The sequence below is a fragment of the Mesocricetus auratus genome, unplaced genomic scaffold, assembly GCF_017639785.1.
Source record: "Mesocricetus auratus isolate SY011 unplaced genomic scaffold, BCM_Maur_2.0 Super-Scaffold_2245, whole genome shotgun sequence".
NCBI classification, from domain to species: domain Eukaryota; kingdom Metazoa; phylum Chordata; class Mammalia; order Rodentia; family Cricetidae; genus Mesocricetus; species Mesocricetus auratus.
The window spans coordinates 263107-282982 of NW_024429180.1; the positions used below are offsets into that span (position 1 = coordinate 263107).

The 19876-nt window shown below is 37.1% G+C and overlaps 1 protein-coding gene across 3 annotated transcripts in view; it reads left to right on the top strand.

The window, feature by feature from the left end:
- The window catches only part of Fgf14 (fibroblast growth factor 14), a 591037-nt gene that overhangs the window by 179720 nt on the left and 391441 nt on the right, over nucleotides 1-19876 (top strand). Inside the window, exon 1 of one of the 3 annotated variants that reach the window (XM_040738136.1) lies at nucleotides 6004-6166. The exons of the other annotated variants lie outside the window; for them this stretch is intronic. The gene's annotated coding sequence lies outside the window, so the exon portion shown is untranslated. Of the gene's footprint in view, nucleotides 1-6003; nucleotides 6167-19876 lie in introns of those variants that run through there. 3 annotated transcript variants of the gene reach the window in all.

Here is a 19876-nt window from a genome sequence, read left to right on the forward strand (position 1 = left end):
TTGGACAATCACAAGTGAAAAGAATATTCTAGAAAGGTTGATATTATTTTCCAAGTACAAGATTCTAAATTATTTTCATTTGTATTTCACTTCAGAGTGATTTATTATATTAATATATGATATCCCTTAATGGAAACATCTGCTTCTGTATATGCTTTTTATGAAGATGATGGCAGAAGTCTTCAGGCAGTTCGCCTGATTTAGTGTAGTCTCATCTTCAAATTGCAAAAGCAGGTTGGAGGCACACAGGAATCTCTGGCTTGTGGGGCTAATTCAGAGTCTGCTTCTAAGAATCTCCATCTCTGTCACTGACTCTTTCAAGGTGTTGAATAATTTCCAAAGTGGCTGTTGCAAAATGTGTTTTTAAAATAGGCACTGACAGCTGGCAGCATTCTACAGGTTCCTCTGTTTCTGTCTTGGAAAGATTCGTACTGTGGTGAATGGAGGTTTCATTTGGACTTAGGCATGTGGGGCTTCTGTAGAATAAAGGCTTATTAGTTCCAGTGGAGACCACTCTTGTGTCACTGAGCTGCTTTGCTCTGTGTTGAAAGACTTGTACTTACCAACGATGTCTGCTGTTTAAAATGGAAGATGGTTTTCTTTTCCCTATGGTCCACCTTGTAACTAGCTTTTGCTAATTCCAGGATCACGGTTTCCTCTTTTCCCCTTCCTTTATCTTCCTCTCCCCTGTCCCCCATCTCTGTCTTCCACTTCTCTGATTTGGAGGGGCTTTACAACAGGTGCTCTTTAAAAATCTCTTACTAGCCTACTACCAACTCGCAAAGAAATCTTGAAACTCCATGTATTATTACCTTGCATAGCAAAATCATTTTAATTGATCGTTTTATATTATGTGTGCAAGTGTATGATGGTTTTCCCTGAAGGTATGCTGTGTACTACATGTATGTAAGATTTATGGAGACCACAACAAGATGTTAGCTCTCCTGGAACCAGAATTGTGCAAGGTTGTGAGCTGCCATGTGGGTGCTGGGAATTGAATGCATTTTCTCTGGAAAAGCAGCTAGTGCTCTTAATTGCTGAGCTATCTTTCCAGACCCTTTATTTATATATTTAAAAATGAAGCTCATGTATATCACACATTTAAGTACAAAGTTTCAAAGTATGTAGTTTTTGTGAAACTGTTCCCATACTAAACAAAATGTGCAATATTTTGAGACTGAAGAGCTGAGAACTGTCTGGAAGTGTCTCTTTTCGCTGTGTTGAGGATCCAGACTTCCTGCTGCTGGTTTTTACAGGTGCCTTCCAAGGCAGTTCCCAATTCTCTTCCTATTACAATATCTTCCCAAGAAATCTCATATAAAGCATCCATTAATATATGTTGAAACTAGACTCAGCAGAGCAATTGATGAATGCCATGGATAGTGTGAGATTCTGCTAATGAGAGCTAGAGAAAGCACTCCATTCTGGGTAGATATGGTACAGTAGCCCTCTTTCACTTTCTATGATTATTTTAGGTGATCCCTTCCCCGTTTGGTGTATTTTTTGAAAGCATGACCCATTCTCAATAAAGGCTCATCTTGAGTTTTTCCAAGCAAGACTATTACATTTGTTTATTCCTTGGAAAACTCACCTTTAGTTCAGTGTGGGAAACAGTCTAAAATTAAATTTGCAGTACTTTCAAAGTTTAATGTAATACCCCTAGATGTAAAACACCAACTGAAATGATACTGCAGTTGAAAATTTGGTGTCTAACCAGGAATGTAGACACAAACACTTACACAGTCTTTACTTGTCATGTAGCTGAGGGAATAGCAAACCATGGCTCATGCATAATGTACCATCTGCTGCATAAGTGGTGTTTATAATATTCACAAGATAGGAGTGTGTGATCTTCTAACATTTATATTTTAAAACTTTAATTACTGTTTTTAGTATAATAATGGTGCTATATACTTTCATTCCAGGGATTTGCGAATCAGAAAATAAAAAAAAAAACATACACAACACCAGGACATTTTAGTTTTAAATGGGTGATAGTTGGCATGTTTCTTACCACACAGTCCAGCGCTTCAAAGTGCTGGTCAACCAGAGCTTCTGACCACCTGTATATGACAAAAGAGAATGACAGCATCATTATTGTCCACCTTTGCTTCTCCCATGTGTTGACTCAACTAAATGATGGTGGGAATTACTTATATTGTATTGTGTAAATACTGTATTAACTTTGGAAATTAGAATTTTAATAAAGTGCTAACCCCAAGAAGAAAATATTGAAAAGCCTACTCTGCTTTTCCATAAACTAAATGTATGATCCTAACAAAGAAAATTTGCCTGTTATTTATGGATTTTTCTGAATTGATATAGTGTAGTGAAGAGTTGTACAGCTGGCTGCTTCTATCAGAAGGTGAAAAAAAGTGGCCAATTTAAGGTTGGTGTTGAGTAGGTCATTTCATTTCTTCTAAACATAAGAATATAAAACTTGGGTGGGTGGATGTGGTAGATTGAACAGGAATGACCAAGAGAAAGAAGCATATTGAGGTCAACAAAGCTGAAAGGAGTCGGAAATCTGAGGAGCATTTTGGTATCTACATGGAGATGCAAAGTCTGGAGTTTGCCAAGCTTTGAGTCAACATTTCCTAACTATGTTCTTTTTCCTCCATTTTGGAATGGTAATGTATATCTGTGGTATTATATGTTGGAAGTATGTGATATGAATTTTTATTTGGATTTTACAGAAGGCTACAGTTAAGAGAGTGCATGAGTCTCAGAGAGGACTTTGAACTTTGGATGTTTAAACAAGTTTCTGAGTGTTACATGTAGCCAGAGGCTTTTCTGTGTCTTGCCTGTCCTGCAGACTATGGAGATATTTAAACCAGGTCTGGATACATCTCTGCATTATTTTATGGCTACAAGCCTATGGAGGCCAGGGAGTGGTGGCTGAATAGGAATGACCACCATAGATTCATGTGAATGCTTGGTCCATAGACATTGACACTGATAGGAGATGTGTTCTTGTTGGAATAGGGGTGGACTTGTTGGAGGAAGTATGGAGGAGGGCTTTGAGTTCTTATACGCCCCGTCTCCTGTTGTCTGCACTCTCAGGTCTTTCTCTAGCCCCATGACTGCCTGCATACTGTCATATTTCTCACCATGATGATGATGGAGCAAATCCCTGAAACTGTAAGCCAGTCTCAATTTAATGTTTTCCTTTATAAGAGTTGCCATGGTCATGGTATCTCTTCACAGAAATAAAACTAACTAAGACATTGACTCAAAAAATCTTAATTATATGTGAATATATCTTCCAAACATTCATAGGGTGTGATCAATTTAACTTTTAGTAAACTTCATGCTCAAAATGTTATAAAAGGTTGTTAAGATTTTCTACAACTACCAGTATTTGTCAAATGTTTTTAAAGCATTCATTGTTTAAAAAATGCTTATAAAATAATTTTAATTGGTTTCTCTCTTGTTTTTTGATAACCCAGGGATGAAACCTTTTCCATTAGCTTGTTTAAAGATCCAGATTTCTTCGATGACTGTCTCTTGACAGGGTTTAGATTTGTAAAGTAGTTTCTCAGAGGGTCTTTGCATTACCTGAATTGAGAAAACGTTGGTTTCATAGTGGTAGTGAATGATTTGTTTCCAACCATTTTGTCAAACACATATTTATGGGTATTATTGTCAAGTTGCTAGTTAATGGTTTGACCTGAGATTACTTGTCTGGTGAGTGCTGTTCCTCATGGCTTCTCCACAGACTTACTAGCTAATATTTACCTCTTCCCACTTCCCATTTTGAAAAAATTTCCCCATGGTCTTTAATATCCTATGATACATAAGTTTCTAATATTCCCCAAATATAAAGTTTCTAATACCCCCAAATTTTCTTGTCGGGATTGGAAAGTGTTTTCATGTTTGTCTCTCTTTCCAATGTCAGTTAGTAACTTCTTTATCCAATGCTCTCCATTTTGAGAGACCCTTTCCATTTGAGAAAAACATTTCCATACCAGCTAAGGTTACCATGTCATATAACCCCACCATCTCTGGTCTATAATAGATTGATATCAGAGACAAAGTGTTATACTTTGTATCAGTGATAGTACAATATGTACTAGACATATGGTGTCTCCTGTATAAATTGACATATCCAGCTATTTTTGTTGCCCAAGATAGAAGTGATATTCACTATTGAGAAGGGTCCTGTTAATGTGTGTACTCATACATTCATGAGCTTTTTTATGTTCAGCATTTAGTGTTTGCATCAATTATGTAATATCAGCAGCAGAAATAATTTACATTTCCTAGGTGAGAGAATCAAAGTTTTTGAAGGGAAATAACTCTCCTGAGTTAGTAAATACCACCCAAAGGTAATCACATAGAAACTAATGCCATCTGTAAAAACCTTCTTTAGTTTGGTGGCTCTGTAAGCCGGCAAAAGAAGGTCATTAAGAAGTCTAAAAATGGTGCTAAAGATACATGTGGACATGCGAATACATCACTCATATTGCACCCATGATTCTGGAGTCCAAAATCAACCCAATCCATAATTATATATCTCACCATGTTGGTTTTTAATGGTTTTTGTTTGTTTGATTTTGTTGCTGAATGTAAGTCAACTGTCTACATATTTCTTTGTGATTTTATGACTGCAACAGCCATAGAATAGTCTAAACTTTTAATGGCAAAAATAGGTCTGTCCATTTTTGGTTCTAAGTTTTCTTTTTTGGCTTTTAGAGACAGGGTTTCTCTGTATTGTTTTGGAGGTTGTCCTGGAACTCACTCTGTAGACCAGGCTGGCCTCGAACTCACAGAGATCTGCCTCCCGAGTGCTGGAATTAAAGGCGTGCTCAGTCCTAATTTTTATTATACATATTTTTCACAATAAAAATAGTGGAAAATTTGCAAGCTGTTGAAATGTTGGCATGTCCTAGTCTATCCAGATTTTGTGTCTCCATGACCATACAGTTATCAAGGAATCTAGGGGTGAGTTAGCCAAGTGACAAATGAGGTTCTCAATCTACTCAGTAAAAGTTTCAATTGACTTACTAGAGATGTGTTTTCATGAGTAGAGGGTGTTCATTCTTGGAAGATGGAGCTGTGGTATCTGTGGAGGAAAAGTTTCTGCAAATCTGTAACATTGTAAAGAGTCAGGTATGATTGGTTGAAGTGGGCAAGAGATGAGAGTGGCAAACACAAAGACACTACTAATTTCACACTGGTAGCATCACATTTGACTGAATTTAAAAGCTAGATTTTAAAAACACTTTCGAATGTTGTTATCATGGATAAATTTACAGTATCTTAGTGAAAATAATTTCCCCCAAGTGTAGTATATAGATTTTATATCATTTCTTTAATAATTAATCACTGACAGTTATTACATTGCTGTATTACTTTTTGATTGATCAGAAATTCCTAACTACTTCACTATATTAAAGCAATTTTGTGGGGTGAAGTGAGGTTGTAGATCTTCTTATTAGTGCGGCTCAGACATACTACCTGTCTCAGAAGACATGTATGGATTAGGCTGACCCCAATGACATGAGAAGCAGATGTTACTGTGTTACCTTTCCTCAGGATGGTTTAGTGAGTGTAGAATGAATAATTTATCTACAAACCTGGAATATTAAATTGATAGTGGTTCCCAAATCCAATTCTATGGAAGGAGTGATCTTTATTATTTCTGTTTTCCTAGAACCCTTTCTAATCTCAAGCTCTCTTCTTGTAAAATACGTATGTGTTGGGGCCTAGCCTCCACAGGGTCTCTGATTTGTTTATCAGCTGATGGCCACAGGTGCATCCTGTTTTCTAGTCCTGGTTTACTGCCCCAGCATTGCCCCACTGACATTAACATCTAGCGTGAGGAAAACACGATCTCTTCCACCTGGGGTTTTCCCACTGTGCTGTATATAAGACTGCTCGCTCCTACAAGAGAGAGACCTCTTAGCACTTGCAATAAACACACACACACACACACACACACACACACACACACTCCTAGCAATAAAAGCAGCACATGCAGACTCTTAGTACAAACAGCTGGACATCTGGTTTTCTTTTCCTGATACTTCGGAGTTGCTTGTGGTGCTGGTGTGCAATTGGAGGTCCCACAGAGATCCAGAGAGACTTGGAAAGACTGGAAAAGATTGGCTAGAAAGAAGACCCAGGAGAGGAGAGACTCAAGAAAGAAAAGAATTGAAAACAGGTACCTTAACTTTTAACAGTAAAATTGAATAGTCAAATCTCCAGGCTTTTGCTTGAGAGATCACCTTCAAAGGAGAAGGTGTGTTGAATTATTCTCCAGCCCTCGCCTGATCCACTGAGGTTGGGAAAGTAAGGGGAAACTGAGAGATTACCTTCAGTTGAAGGGTGTATTGAATTAATCTCTAGCCTTTCACCTGATCCACTGTGGTCAGGAAAGTAAATGGGAACTGAGAGATTGCCATCAAAGGCTGACCAGCAAGTAAGGCTATAAGGGTGTATTGGAAAGGGGTACCAAGTTAGGGGTACCAGGTTAAATCTCTAGGCCTTTGCCCATCACCAAGGTTGGGAAAGAAAGGGGAACCTGAGAGATCGCCCTCACTTGGAGGGTGGATTGAGTAAATCTTCAGGCTTTTTCCTGAGGGATCATCTTCAGTTGGAGGATAGATTGAAAATGGGTGAACTGAAAATGGGTAACAGTTAGTAAATGAGATACTTGGTATTAAGTGAAAGAAAAGGAAAAGGCAAAAGTACATGGAAAGGAAAATACGCGGAGAGTCTGGATACTGTGTACTGTTGTGTTGTCTTTAAACTGTTTAATTGCTAAGAAAGGAACAAAAACTGCTAAAAGACATTTGATTATCAATGCTGCTGAATTAATCCAACTTATGTATTTTGAAAATGCTTTGACTTCTAAATTTAAATATAAGGAGAGACTAGTATGGTTTGATGAAGCAAGACCACCTGAAGCAGTGGACCAGGTGATCCAACATCTAAAACAGCTAAGATGATGATGCAGCCTTGCAGACCACAAAAACAAGGACTTCAACAGATTTTTTTTTCATGATCCCCCTGGTATTTCAATGCCCTTTAACAGCAGGAAGTAGTTTGGAAAGAATGACACCCACATTCTCAAATATTGTTTATACATGTTTGTTTGCATTTATACAGGGTTGGTTATTGATACAAATTTAAGGTCAATTTTGTGAGTCATCTCTGAGTAGAGCTGTAGCCCCTGAGTGTGGCTCAGAACTTCTCAAATGAAGGGATGATGAGAGGCATACAGACACACACATACTCTCTCTCTCTCTCTCTCTCTCTCTCTCTCTCTCTCTCTCTCTCTCTCTCTCTCTCTCCTTCTCTCTCTCTCTCTCTCTCCTGGCAATGAAGGCAACACATGCATTCTCTTAGTACAAACAGCTGGACATCTGATCTTTCTTTTCCTGATACCTAGGAGTTGCTTGTGGCACGGGCGCTGCAGGTATGTGTAATTTGGTTGTTGTTGACTCTTCCAGGGCCATAGAAGTGAGAAAGTGACCTAGGAAAATCATGTAATTCTATACCTATCCACCACATCGATTAATGAAGAAATGATCCACAGTCAGCAGAGCCACTCAGGACTGCTTGTAGTCAAAGCAGGCTAAAACAGGCTGCCACTGTTTTTTTGTTTTTGTTTTTGTTTTTTGGGGGTTTTGTTTTCTATCGTTAGAGTAGAACTTTAAAGAATTGAAGAATCTTTTTTCTGTGATTTATAATTTATTCCTCATTTACAGTAAACTGTGCTTCACCACAATTTGAAAACTCATAATAAGAGAATACTTCCTGCCTCATCTGGGAAATGAAAGAAATAAGAGGTGCCTTAAAAGTGCTAAAACAGACCAGGTGTTGGTGGCACACGCCTTTAATTCCAGCATTCGGAAGGCAGAGGCAAGCAGATCTCTGTGAGTTCGATTTGAGCCTGGTCTACCAAATGAGTTCTAGGACAGTCTCCAAAACAATACAGAGAAACCCTGTCTCAAAAAAAAAGTGCTAAAACACACAAGAGAACAGCACAGGCACTTATTAGATGTGACTTTCTTTTTGTTCATTTATTGAAAATAGTTTTCCCATTCACAATATATCCTAATTATAGTTTCCCCTCTCTCAATTCTTCCCATCTACCCCCTTTCTGTCACTCATTAGAAAGCAACATGTTTCTGAAGTATAATAATAAAATAAAATATAAGACAAAACAAAATCTAATACACCAGAATAGGACAAAACAAATAGAAGAAAAAAAGCAAGACTTGTGAAACTGGCATAGACACAGAGACTCACATTTTCTCACACTCAGAAATCCCATAAGAACACTAAACTGGAATCTAGAATATGTATGTAAAGGACCTGTACACACACCAAAAATAAGATAAAATTTTTAAGAAGTCCTTACAGGACATTGGGAGACAAGATATCTCCAATGATACCTTGAGTTCATTTTCTGTTGGTCATCTACTGCCAGGAATGCAGCCTTATCCTTGAAAGCAGTTTGGTCCTCCTGTAAGACTAGAAGCAAACTAAATTTCCATTTGGATGTAATTATCAGTTGGAGATAGCTTCTTGGTTAAGAATGAATGCATGTGTCCACTTCACTCAGCTCTGAGACCCCATCTGATATAGATCCAGAGCAGACCCACCCAGGCCCTGTGCATGCTGACTCAGTTTCTGGAAGTTCATATGTATATTGAGCCTGCTGATTTAGAGGGCTTTGTTATTTTTTATCCTCCATCCCCTTTGGCTCTTGCACTCGTTCCATCTTCTCTTCCACAGAATTCCCTGAATCCTGTTAGGAGGAATTTGATAGTCACATCCTATTTGGGGATTAGGCTTCCAAGGTTTCTCACTGCCTGTATATTGTATCTCTGTATTTGTTGACATCTTCCACAGAAGGAAGCTTCTCTGATGATGGCTAACCAAGGCACTGATCTAAGAGTATGGTGGAATGGCATTAGGAGTTATCTTATTTCTACACCCACCCACCCACACACACACACACACACACACACACACTAACCAGTAGTATTTCACAATACCCAAGGTCCCTAGGCCATCTAGTCTCATGTTCTTGGTCACCAAAGCAATGTTAGGTGTGAGTTTCATCTTGTGAGTGGTCCTTCAAAGACATTGGTTGGTTACTCCCACAAGCTTTTTTGCCACAATTTCAGTAGCATATTTTGCAGGGAGGACACCATTTTAGATCAGAGTGTGGGCTGAGTTGGTGTGCATGTTTCTCCTTTAGTAGCATGCAGAATATCTTCCAGTACTGAAGATGTCAGTATATAAGGTTGAATGCTCTATATAGGCAGAAGCTTGACTTCTACATGTTCAGTGAGTTCTATGGGTTCTGTCTTTGGCAATGAGGCCTTGCTATCAGTTTGTGGAGAGCAGGGACACACAAAAATCCTACTCCATTCTGTAAGCCTGGAAACTTGTTGTAACATAGTGACTGGCCGCACAGCCTTCTCCACTGAGCATAGTCAAGCTATATGTACTAGCAGAAGTCACTTTCCAATTACATAAAAAATGTACAGTGGGTAACAACTAAGCTTCAGTTATCAGTCATTTTCAAATGAATAGTCAAATGTTAGTTGAGGAGGGGCAAATAGTCTAACTAACTTGCTGGAATATAAATTGGTGTAAAATTTGTGTAAATTGCGAGAAAAAGAAATAAGAAAGTGTAACCTAATTGGATTCTGTAGGTTAAAATAATTATAGAAGGAGGATATGAATTTGGGAGGGAGGTATGATAGGTCTCTGTGGGTTGGAGGCAGGGGCTGAAGGATGGACATGATCAAAATGCAGTGTATACATGTGTATAATTTTCAAAGAATAAATCAAAGTTAAAAAAAATTGCAACCCCATTCTAAAACTAAACAATTAGATTCCAAGAAGTACACTAATTGCACAGAAAAAAGTGGTAAATGTATTTAAGCTTGTTTCTCTTAACATTAGTATCTCATATTTGGGACTGCTAGATTTTAAACATAATAAACACAATTGAATTCTGGTAATTTCTTCCTATTGAGTTATGAAAATCAATAAAGCATGTAATTTACTTTCGAAGAGGCATCAGATGTATCTGTTTGTAGCTTGAATAATATAAGAAAAGGAGGCTTCATCTGTGTCCCTGCTCATAGCTACTCAGTAACCAACTGCAAAGAAAACAACTGTTTGTTTTAACACCATCCAAGAATTACTCAGGATGTAATTTTTTCTTTTTAATTTTGTATTGAAATACAAAAAACTTTATTATACCATTATTGTATTTATTATTTATAAATTTGTCTTTAAGAAGTAGATTCTCTTTTGTCACCACTGCTCTGAAAGTTGCCTCACTTCATTCATTGCTGGTATGTACTTGACAAATACAAACTAATTTATTATAGTATTTGCATATTCAGAAGGAAGCCATTCTCCATCAAAACAAAGGAAAGTGCTGTGTGTACATAGTCTAACTAAAGTAGAACACAACCCCCCTGACCTGACCTAATGCCTTGTAGTTCTTTATAACCATTCTTAATAGGGCTATGACTTACATGCTTTCCATTTCTGAAGGACACAGGTAAACTCTCACTTTGTATTTTTTAATCTGTGCTGAAATTGAAGAGATCGGGAGATGGAATTGTGAGGATATGAGTCAGCACTGCCTTCAAAGCACCCACAAGAAATACAACTAGTTGATTCCCTGTTACCTCACAGGTGATCCTGGATGGATCCTGGAAACAGCAGTATTCTAAATCTGGGCTCCCTTCTTGCTCTTGGTCAGAGCAGTACAGTGGAATTTAGAGATGAATATTTCCATTCATTCTTCTGCCATCTAAGAATAGCTCTTCTCTGCAAAATGTTTGAGATGAATAGGGAGAACAGTCACTCTCAGTATACCTGGTAATACCTTTTCTGAGATGGACCTTCCCTCAGCATGAAGCTTGTCAACAACAGAAGCAGGGAGGAGTGGATGGGGGTGGTCTGGGGGAATGCAGGGGTGGGGGTGGGGGAGTGAGAGGGAGAATTTTGGTTGGAATGTAAAATAAAATGGAAAAAAAGGAGAAACTTGAAATGTAATTTTGAGATGGGGAGAGAATTATTTGTTATGAGATGGGAGAAGAAAACTAATCTAAAGTATCAATATGGAAATGTGTTGAAGGATATTATTTTAATGTCTGTGACTTTTGTTTATGCTGCATTTGTTTAACTCATTGAAACTGATTCTTTGCTAGTCTAAAACACCTAATGGTCTAACAAAGAGCTGAATGGCCAATAGCAAGGCAGGAGCAAGGATAGATGGTCTGGGGGTCTGGGAGGCAAAGAGTATAAATAGAAGGAGAAATGAGGAGGAGCAAGAGAACAAAGAGAGAAGGACTTCAGGGCCAGCCACCCAGCTACAAAGCAGTTCACAGAGTAAGAGTAAGATTTACAGAAGTAAAAGAGCAGGAAAAGTCCTGAGGCAAAAGGCAGATGCAATATTTGAGTATACGAAAAGCTGGCTACTACGTTGACTCCTCATGGGAGTCCTTACCTGTGAGGAGGAGTGGACTCGGGGTGGGTTAGAGGGGGAGGTGAGGTGGCGGTAGGAAGAGGCAGGGATGGGGTGGGAGGAAGGGTGGGAGGGAGAACTGTGGTTGGAATGTAAAATGATATAAAAACTTTTAAAAATGGGAGAAAAAGAAGAACTGTCTAGAAACAAGTCAAACTAAAGTCAGACATTCATAACTAAGAATAAGCCTCCAGGTGCCATGATTGTTAACTGGGTGGTAGACCTCTCAAAAGAATGAAAAAGAGCCAAAAGGCAAAAGAACAAAGACATTTTAACAATAGAGATGAGCATATATTGTTTAATTAAATACATAAGGAGAGAATTGGGATGGTATATTAACATGGAGGATATGTGAGTTGGAATAATTTTCCTGAAGGATTTAGTTACAAGAATGACTATGTACAACCCAAGACAAAATCAGCAAATGTAGAAGACTAGGATGGACACTCGGTGAGAGGTGTTACAATCTGAGGTCAAAATACATCCTATGGGACATTTGTATCCATCAGAAATGATGTACTGAGAGGAAAACTTGAACCAAGAAATCTGGATAGAAGAGTCCTCTGAAAAATTTGGTAATTAATTCATTTAGTTTAGTGGGTTTTTTTTTTTTTTGGTTTTACGAGACAGGGTTTCTCTGTTTCGGAGGCTGTCGGTCCAGCCTGGCCTCGAACTCACAGAGATCCGCCTGCCTCTGCCTCCCGAGTGCTGGGATTAAAGGCGTGTTAGTTTAGTGTTAAACATTGGGATTCTAACTCTGCCACTCACTAGCTTCATGGCTAGCTGAGTTGCTTCAGTTCACACAAAGCTGGTCTTAACCCAGCATGGAGCATTTTTTAAAACACTTACCGAATGTTAACAATTTTCACAAGTATTAATAAAGTGATAGGAGAGAAGCCTTGAACAGTTTCCACTTTCTATGAAGATGTTTTAATTTCTTAAAAATGAAAAATGATGTATTAAAAAAAGGCACTGGGTTTTTTCAACAAATGAGCAGTGTTTTCATTTCCTCCTAAAATAATTTTCTATACTGACATAAAAGTACTTTGGATAGGTTGTTTAAAGAAATATGTAAAATAAGTTTATCATCATAAATTTGCCAATATATGTTTACAGATGTATGCAATGGTGACTAATAATTACATGTAAATAATATTTTTATTTCATGTGTAAATTTGTGTAAATATATTGTTTCATTATATATACATTCATGTATATATATATTACATTATTTATTTTAAAGCAGTGATTCTCAACCTGTGTGTAGTGACCCCTTTGGGAGTCACATGGCCATGTATTTACGCTATGATTCATAATAGTAGCAAAATTACAGCTATGAAGTAGCAATGAAATAATTAATTGTTGGAGGTCACAACATGAGGAACTGTATTAAAGGGTCATAGCATTAAGAAGGTTAAGAACCACTGTTTTGGAGTAACTGAAGAAACTATTTCACAGGACACTGGCATCTAAAATTACAACATTTTGAAGGCACAACAATGTTCCAATGACTGAGATTTCTATCTTTGCAGATAGCAATGACTTGGGCAAGTTCTCAGGAAAAGGCAAAATCCCACCTGCAGTTCATGTGCTTTCCTGTCTGGGACACTTCCCCAGGGCAGCTCTGTGTGTCTCCCAAAGAGTCTCAGCATAGGAGGAGGTCTCAAAGAAGTGTTGTGACTGTGTAGTGCTTTGACCTGATCATAGATGGGGAAGAGTCAGAATGGGGAAACCCAGAAGCTATTGAGTTTAGAGTATAATAAAATTAATAGAAAAGATAAAGATGTTAGCTTTCTTTAAGGCAAATGGATACCTGTCCTGCCTATGGAATAAAGATCTTTCCAGAATGCCAGAGTCTAGCTCCAGCAGGTCAGAGAAACTGGACAAGAGATATGAACTCAGTGACTACACAAGCACACAGGAGACTGACCTGAGGGGGCAAAACTTAATTATCTTCTCAATCTTTATTTCTTTTCAGTTGACACAGTCCTTGTTCTTGTCCCTGCCCCTCCTCTCCATCAGCTGTCTTGGAGGAAATGGCAGTTTAGATTTTCAGCCAGTGCCAGCAGGCCTACAGTCCAGGACACTTAGACTCAATGTGATATGGTCAGCTTTTTTTCCCAATTAAAATCAGAACCAGTAGTGCCTTAATTCTCTTGTCTAGACAATTGTCATGCTGTAAATTCTCATTGTAATGACTCTGGCTGATTTCTAATGACTTTTCTAAAACACAACTTGCCAATCCTATAAACTTTTGAACATGCTGTTTTGTTTGCCCTAATTAATCTGTTAAAAGATGAAATACTTATCTTGCTTCCTCCTTCCAAAGTGACATTTATAGATTCAACTTCTTGCTGGTTGCTGGTGCTGTCTGTAATGCCACTAGTGATTTAATTCTGTCTTCTGTCTGTCTGCAACAAATTTAATCAGAAGATCCATTAAACAAATTTGATGTCTTTTCCATGACTGAGACAGAGGCTCTAGCTTCAACAGACTTTTAATACTGTATTGCTTGAATAACAACTGTCTATATGCATTTGTGAAGGATAGGGATGGTAGCACATTGCCTAAGCTGTTACAAATATGGGCATCTGTGAAGGGAAAATTAGTCTTTTTTACCAAGAACTTGGAATTTAAAATGACCCCAAAATAGTCTCCATATCTGAAGCCTAGGCAAGGGGGTATCTAGTCACTATCCTTGAACCAGGCTGTGAAACAAGTTGACCTCAGAATGTGTGAGGCAGCTAGTTATGCAGGTATAAATTCATTACTACTTAATCTGCACAGGCCAAGCTCATGTGGGGATCTAGGCTTAGAAAACAGTAACAAGTAGGCTTAAGACAACTGGGGGCATAGAAATCCAAGCAGGTGAATGAAACGATTGGGAAAATACACCCCACTTTAACCCTGGCAGCTAGGCTTGTCTATTTGGGAGAAGGCGTAATCAAGGTTATCTCTGCTCCCTCTTCTGTGATCATCTCTCCCTGTACCAGCTTCATTTGTCTACCAGTTTTTCTGCCAGTAAATGTATTCTTAGAATTTGAATATTATAGCTGCTTGAGACAAGGATGCAGCAGAATTGGGTGGGTTTCATTTTTACTGCTCAATTGTCTTAGGTAACATTCGGCAGATATCTTTGCATAGCTAATCTTGCTGTCTATTATCTCCAAACTGGGGAAAAGAATGATGTCTCCTTCCCAGGGTTTTGTGAAAATTGGCTCCTTGTCATTCCTGCAACTGTGATAAAACACAGTATCTGTTTTCACCTGTTGCCAGTCTTTGTGATGTCATATCAAAGAAATTGTTTCACTGTTATGTAGAATGACACTTATGATATTTTAGGTGTTTTGAATTTTGAGTTCTTATATTTGGTTTTAATATATTTAGAGTCAATTATTGTGTATGATGTGAAGTAAGTGTCCAACTTCTTCCTTACTGAAACCTTCCTTACTAATGAAGGTTAGCGTTTATTTCAGGCATCACATCCATTCCAGTGTAGTATCTGACTGGATATGGGCATCATATCAATGACTACACCCCAAAGAATAATGGTTTTCCCTGCCACAATAGCTGCTAAGTGTAATAGCTCCTCAGTTATTGGTGGGACTTATAGAGCTCCTCCCTGATCCATACTGGAATTTTGGTTCTTTTGATCATGTATGGGTTTTGTTAATGCAAATATTATAGCTTCTAGTTTAGTGTTCCTATGGGATTTCATGGTGTGTGAAAGTGGGTCTTTGTTTCTTGCACATTCTCTTGGGCTCCTTTCTGTTTGTCCACTTCCAATATGTTATTTTTGTTTTATCACTTTATACTATATTGTATATTATTATGTTATTATTCCTTAAAGACAGTTTTTTAATGAATAAGAAAGGAAGTGGATCAGGATGGGAGGGAAAATATGGAGGAACTGGGAGTGGAAACCATAAGCAGGATATATTATGTGAGAAAAAAATTCACTTCCAACAAAAGGAAAAGAATAAAAATTAAAATGCTATGCTATAAAATTGCAATAGCATAGTATCCCTTCAAAGGATTTTAAGAATAAGAAATATATCTTAATACAGCAGTAATATAATGTCAACATAATTATTTTAGTGTTTGAATACACTGAATATAGGAGTAATATAAACAGCATATTAATTTATAATGTATTTACTAAATACAAATTCAAATATTTAAAAAAGTTATTTTTATATGAGAGTACTTGCTTTCCTATCATTTTTCAAATGTTACTAACTTTCCTGTGCATTATAAATTACCTTGAATTAGCCCAATGTATGAATGTACTCTGATAGCACATGCCCAGGCTATATGACATCTTGTCTTAAGAAAAAGAACAAAAAAAACTTAGAATGTTTTTGTCTTGGACATTGTTCTATTGTTATAGAGATATCCATGACCAAAGTGAATCTTATAAGAGAAAGCATTTAATTAAGGGGTTGCTTACATTTTCAGAGATTTAGTCCATCCACTAATATCATGATAGGGAATATGACAGCATGCAGACAGGTGCTGGAATAGTAGCTAAGGGGACCTAATGTGAGTGTTTCAAAATCTCTAAGCCCACCCCAGTGACATACTTCCTCAAACAAGGCCACATCTACTCCAAAAATGCCATATCTCCTATTCCTTCTTAAATAGTGTCATTCCCTGGTGTATTCAAATATATGAACCTCATAGCTATGAAACGTCACAAACTGTTTTCAGTTGTCCAGATGATTCTCAACAAGAAGGGAAACATTGCAGGTCCTTACACTTCAGAAAGTACTAATTGTTAACAATTTGTACCTTTTATATAAAGTTGCTCATTTTAATTGTTACATAATTATAATGGGAAATAGTAGCAAATCATCCTAGTTATTAACATCACCAATTTCCTTCAGAGATGGAAATAATATATGTTGACATTTAACTGGTTAGATTACAGTCTTGTCCTAGAAATCAATATTAAGCTTTCTCTTGACCTCTTGATTGATTTTCACAGAAATTCTCATTACTTTGAAACAAACAATCAAAAAACCCTGGGAATGAAATATGAAGTTATGAAGTTCTAGTCAGAATAGAAAAGTGTCCTGAGATTAAAAGTGAACAAACTCATCATCATCTTCATTTATCTTCATTATAAGGGGTTGTACCTGACTTACATAGAGGATAATATTTATATTTTAGTTATGTTTCAAGCACTTGAAAATGTAATATATATCATTAAAATCAGGAGACAGTAGAATAGTGGACAAATGTATTTCTATTTGGTTGGGTTTATAGAAAATATTTCAAAGATAAACACTCAATGTGCATGCAGTTTGAGGCCATGACTTGTGCCATGTTGAAGTCAAGACTTGAACATGGGTGACACTTATTTTTAGGAACATATCTCTTGGCTCTCAGTTACAGCCATTTACTGACTTTTCATGAGACTTTGTTGACTTAAAAAACCTAGTTATGTTAACCTAGTAATTAAAAACCATACTTTCTTTTCAGGGGAGAAAATCAAGTCTTAAATTTCAGACATAGAACCAAACTGAGAAAGGACTTCTTTTTAATAATTTTGTTTTACTTTTGTGCATCAGTGTTTGCCTGCATGTTTGTGTGTTCAACACCAGAATATCTTATGCCATGAAGGTCATAAGAGGGTATAACATTTCCCCCAAAATGGACTTAAAATGGATGTGACTCACCATAGGAATACTGGGAACATAAACCTGGCACTCTACAAGAGAAACAGTGTTGTAGAATACCAAGCCTTCTCCTCTAGCCTTGGGTGTAGATCTGCAAGTGTATGTGAAATCTGTATAGATAGCAAGGAGTTGGTATCTTTGCCTGGCTCTGATGTATGTATTCCTGTGCTCTCCAGAAATTGTTCACCTGCTATCCTGTAACCAACAACATTATGCAAGCATAAACCTTCATACTTAAGGAGAATAGTTGAGACATTCTGGATTTGTTGTCCTCAATTTGCTTCATAGTTTTCTTCCAGTTTATGTGAAAAAAAAATCAGAAATTTGGTACACCTCCTTTCTTAGTCCATTGAGTCAACAACTGTCACATGGAATTTTGGCTCCATGAAGTCTTGAGCATTGAAAACTTCATTGGAGTTTCTTATGAAGATAGTAGTAATGGGGATATTAGACATTTGAACACATGATTTGAAAGTTCCCCAATATACTTAAGGAAGATTCAACTTACAGGATTTTTCAAAAATTATAATCATCCCTGAGGGAATGGATTAAAACAATATATAAAAATTAAGAACCAGACATTTACAAATACACATAATTTTGAATTCAATTTTTCTTTCTCTTTTTTTGTCATGGCTTTGGGGACATATATTCATTGAACTACATTCAATAAAATCACATGTTCAAAAACATGAACCAAATATGTACTGGAAGTAAAGTCACAAATATATATTCCATGACTCCAAGCCAATATCATTTGATAATAAAAGAGTTCTGGTTTGGACTTTGATAATGTTCTCACATGTGCAAATGGTAGCAAACATTAATTTGTTTCGTCTTTTTCAACCACTTTCTGCCTAGCTTCTGTTAATTGCTCTCAGCAATGTCACTAGAATACAGTGGATTCTCGATATTTATGGTATTTGTACCCTCTTAAGTCACCCACAGTGAGTTAACAAATGCCTAGAGAGATACAGTGTTAGGTTCCTGTAAGCTCTAGGTCACATTTTCCTTAAACAACTGGATTCTGTTTAATGCACAGTATGAATCTGTTAAATTCATGGTCAGTAGCTCTATGACTCATGACTGAACAAAACCAGTCTACTGCATAAGGACCATTATAGTCTTCTTGTAGTTAGGCAAACCAGATCACAGTTTGGGCCATTTTAAACAGCAAAGCTACCAATAAAAATCAAGGCAAAACAAACCAGTCCTCCTAAAAATATGAAATTATGTATATCCCGCAAGACACATGACTACAGTGTAACAGCAACAAGAAATCATAACAACACACTTCTCAGTCTCAGATGTGAACATTCTAAACTGGATACATGCCTGTTTGGGAATGAGAAAAAGCAAGTATTAATTTGAGGATATAAATAAATTTTAGTGAGCAGGAATATCTATAAACACAGAGTACACAAACCACAATAATAACGAATATTCATGAGAGACACAGAAATTAGAGTTTTTAGCTAAGTATGTAAATTTTTTTGGTTTTTTGAGACAGAGTTTCTCTGTATTGTTTTGGAGGCTGTCCTGGAACTCTCTCTGTAGACCAGGCTGGCCTCGAACTCACAGAGATCCGCCTGCCTCTGCCTCCCAAGTGCTGGAATTAAAGACGTGCACCACCAACACCCGGCAGTATGTAATTTTTAAGCATTTTATTGTTTTATTTTATGAATATGACTGTTTTGTCTACATCTATGTCTGTGTACCATATTCATGATACCCATGGATGACAGAAGAGGGTGTTGGATTTCCTAGAACTACAGTTATAGATGGTTGTTGAGCCACTACGTGGTGCTAGTGGTCTTAACTGCTGTCAAGAACATCTCTTCAGTACCTTTTCTGTTTTCTATAGCCATTTGGAATTGGCCCCACTCATTTCTTTGTAGATACAAATTTTCCTGACTGTTCTTTTCTTATCCTCATCAGATGTTGATTCTCCCTTCTTGTTAACATTATTGTCTTAATTGCTTTCATGCTATTGTAACCATTATTATAGTTTCAAATTTTAAAATTCAATGAAAAAGTTTCCAGGAACTTTTTCTCTGGTCTCTTTGGTCCTATGAATTTTCTCATCTTATATCTCATTGCTCTTATTAATAGTGTTCAGTATAACATTTTGCCATGTTGGGAATGCTCTCTGTGTTTGCCTGTTAGGTCTATTGATGCATAAGTGCTTACAGCAGGATTCTGTGGCTGAGGGACTGCTACAATTCTGTGACTTTTGATGAAACAGACACTATCTAATAACTCTACTCATCATGTTCCTAAAAATATACAGAATTTTCTTTCTTAATTTTTTGATAATAATAATAAAAATAATAAATATGGCTACATCCTAAAATGTGATCGATTGTCTCTCCCCCAAGTAACTATCAACTGCAATCAACTCAGTAAGAGGTGGGGTCTGAATATCATCTCCATCAGATCTATGTAGAAATTTTTGGATGGCTTGATCTTGTACAGGTAACTTCAGCTGTTGTTGAATTCATGAATGTGATGACCATGTCATGTCTAGAAGACACCATTTCATAAATTCTTGTATATCATCTGACTTTTACATTTTTTTTGCTTCCTCTTCTGTGATGTTCCCTGAGCCTTATGTGTAGTGGGGGTTAATATATCTGTCATATTTAAAGATAAGCATGCAGTCTTTTATCCTTGATAATTCAAC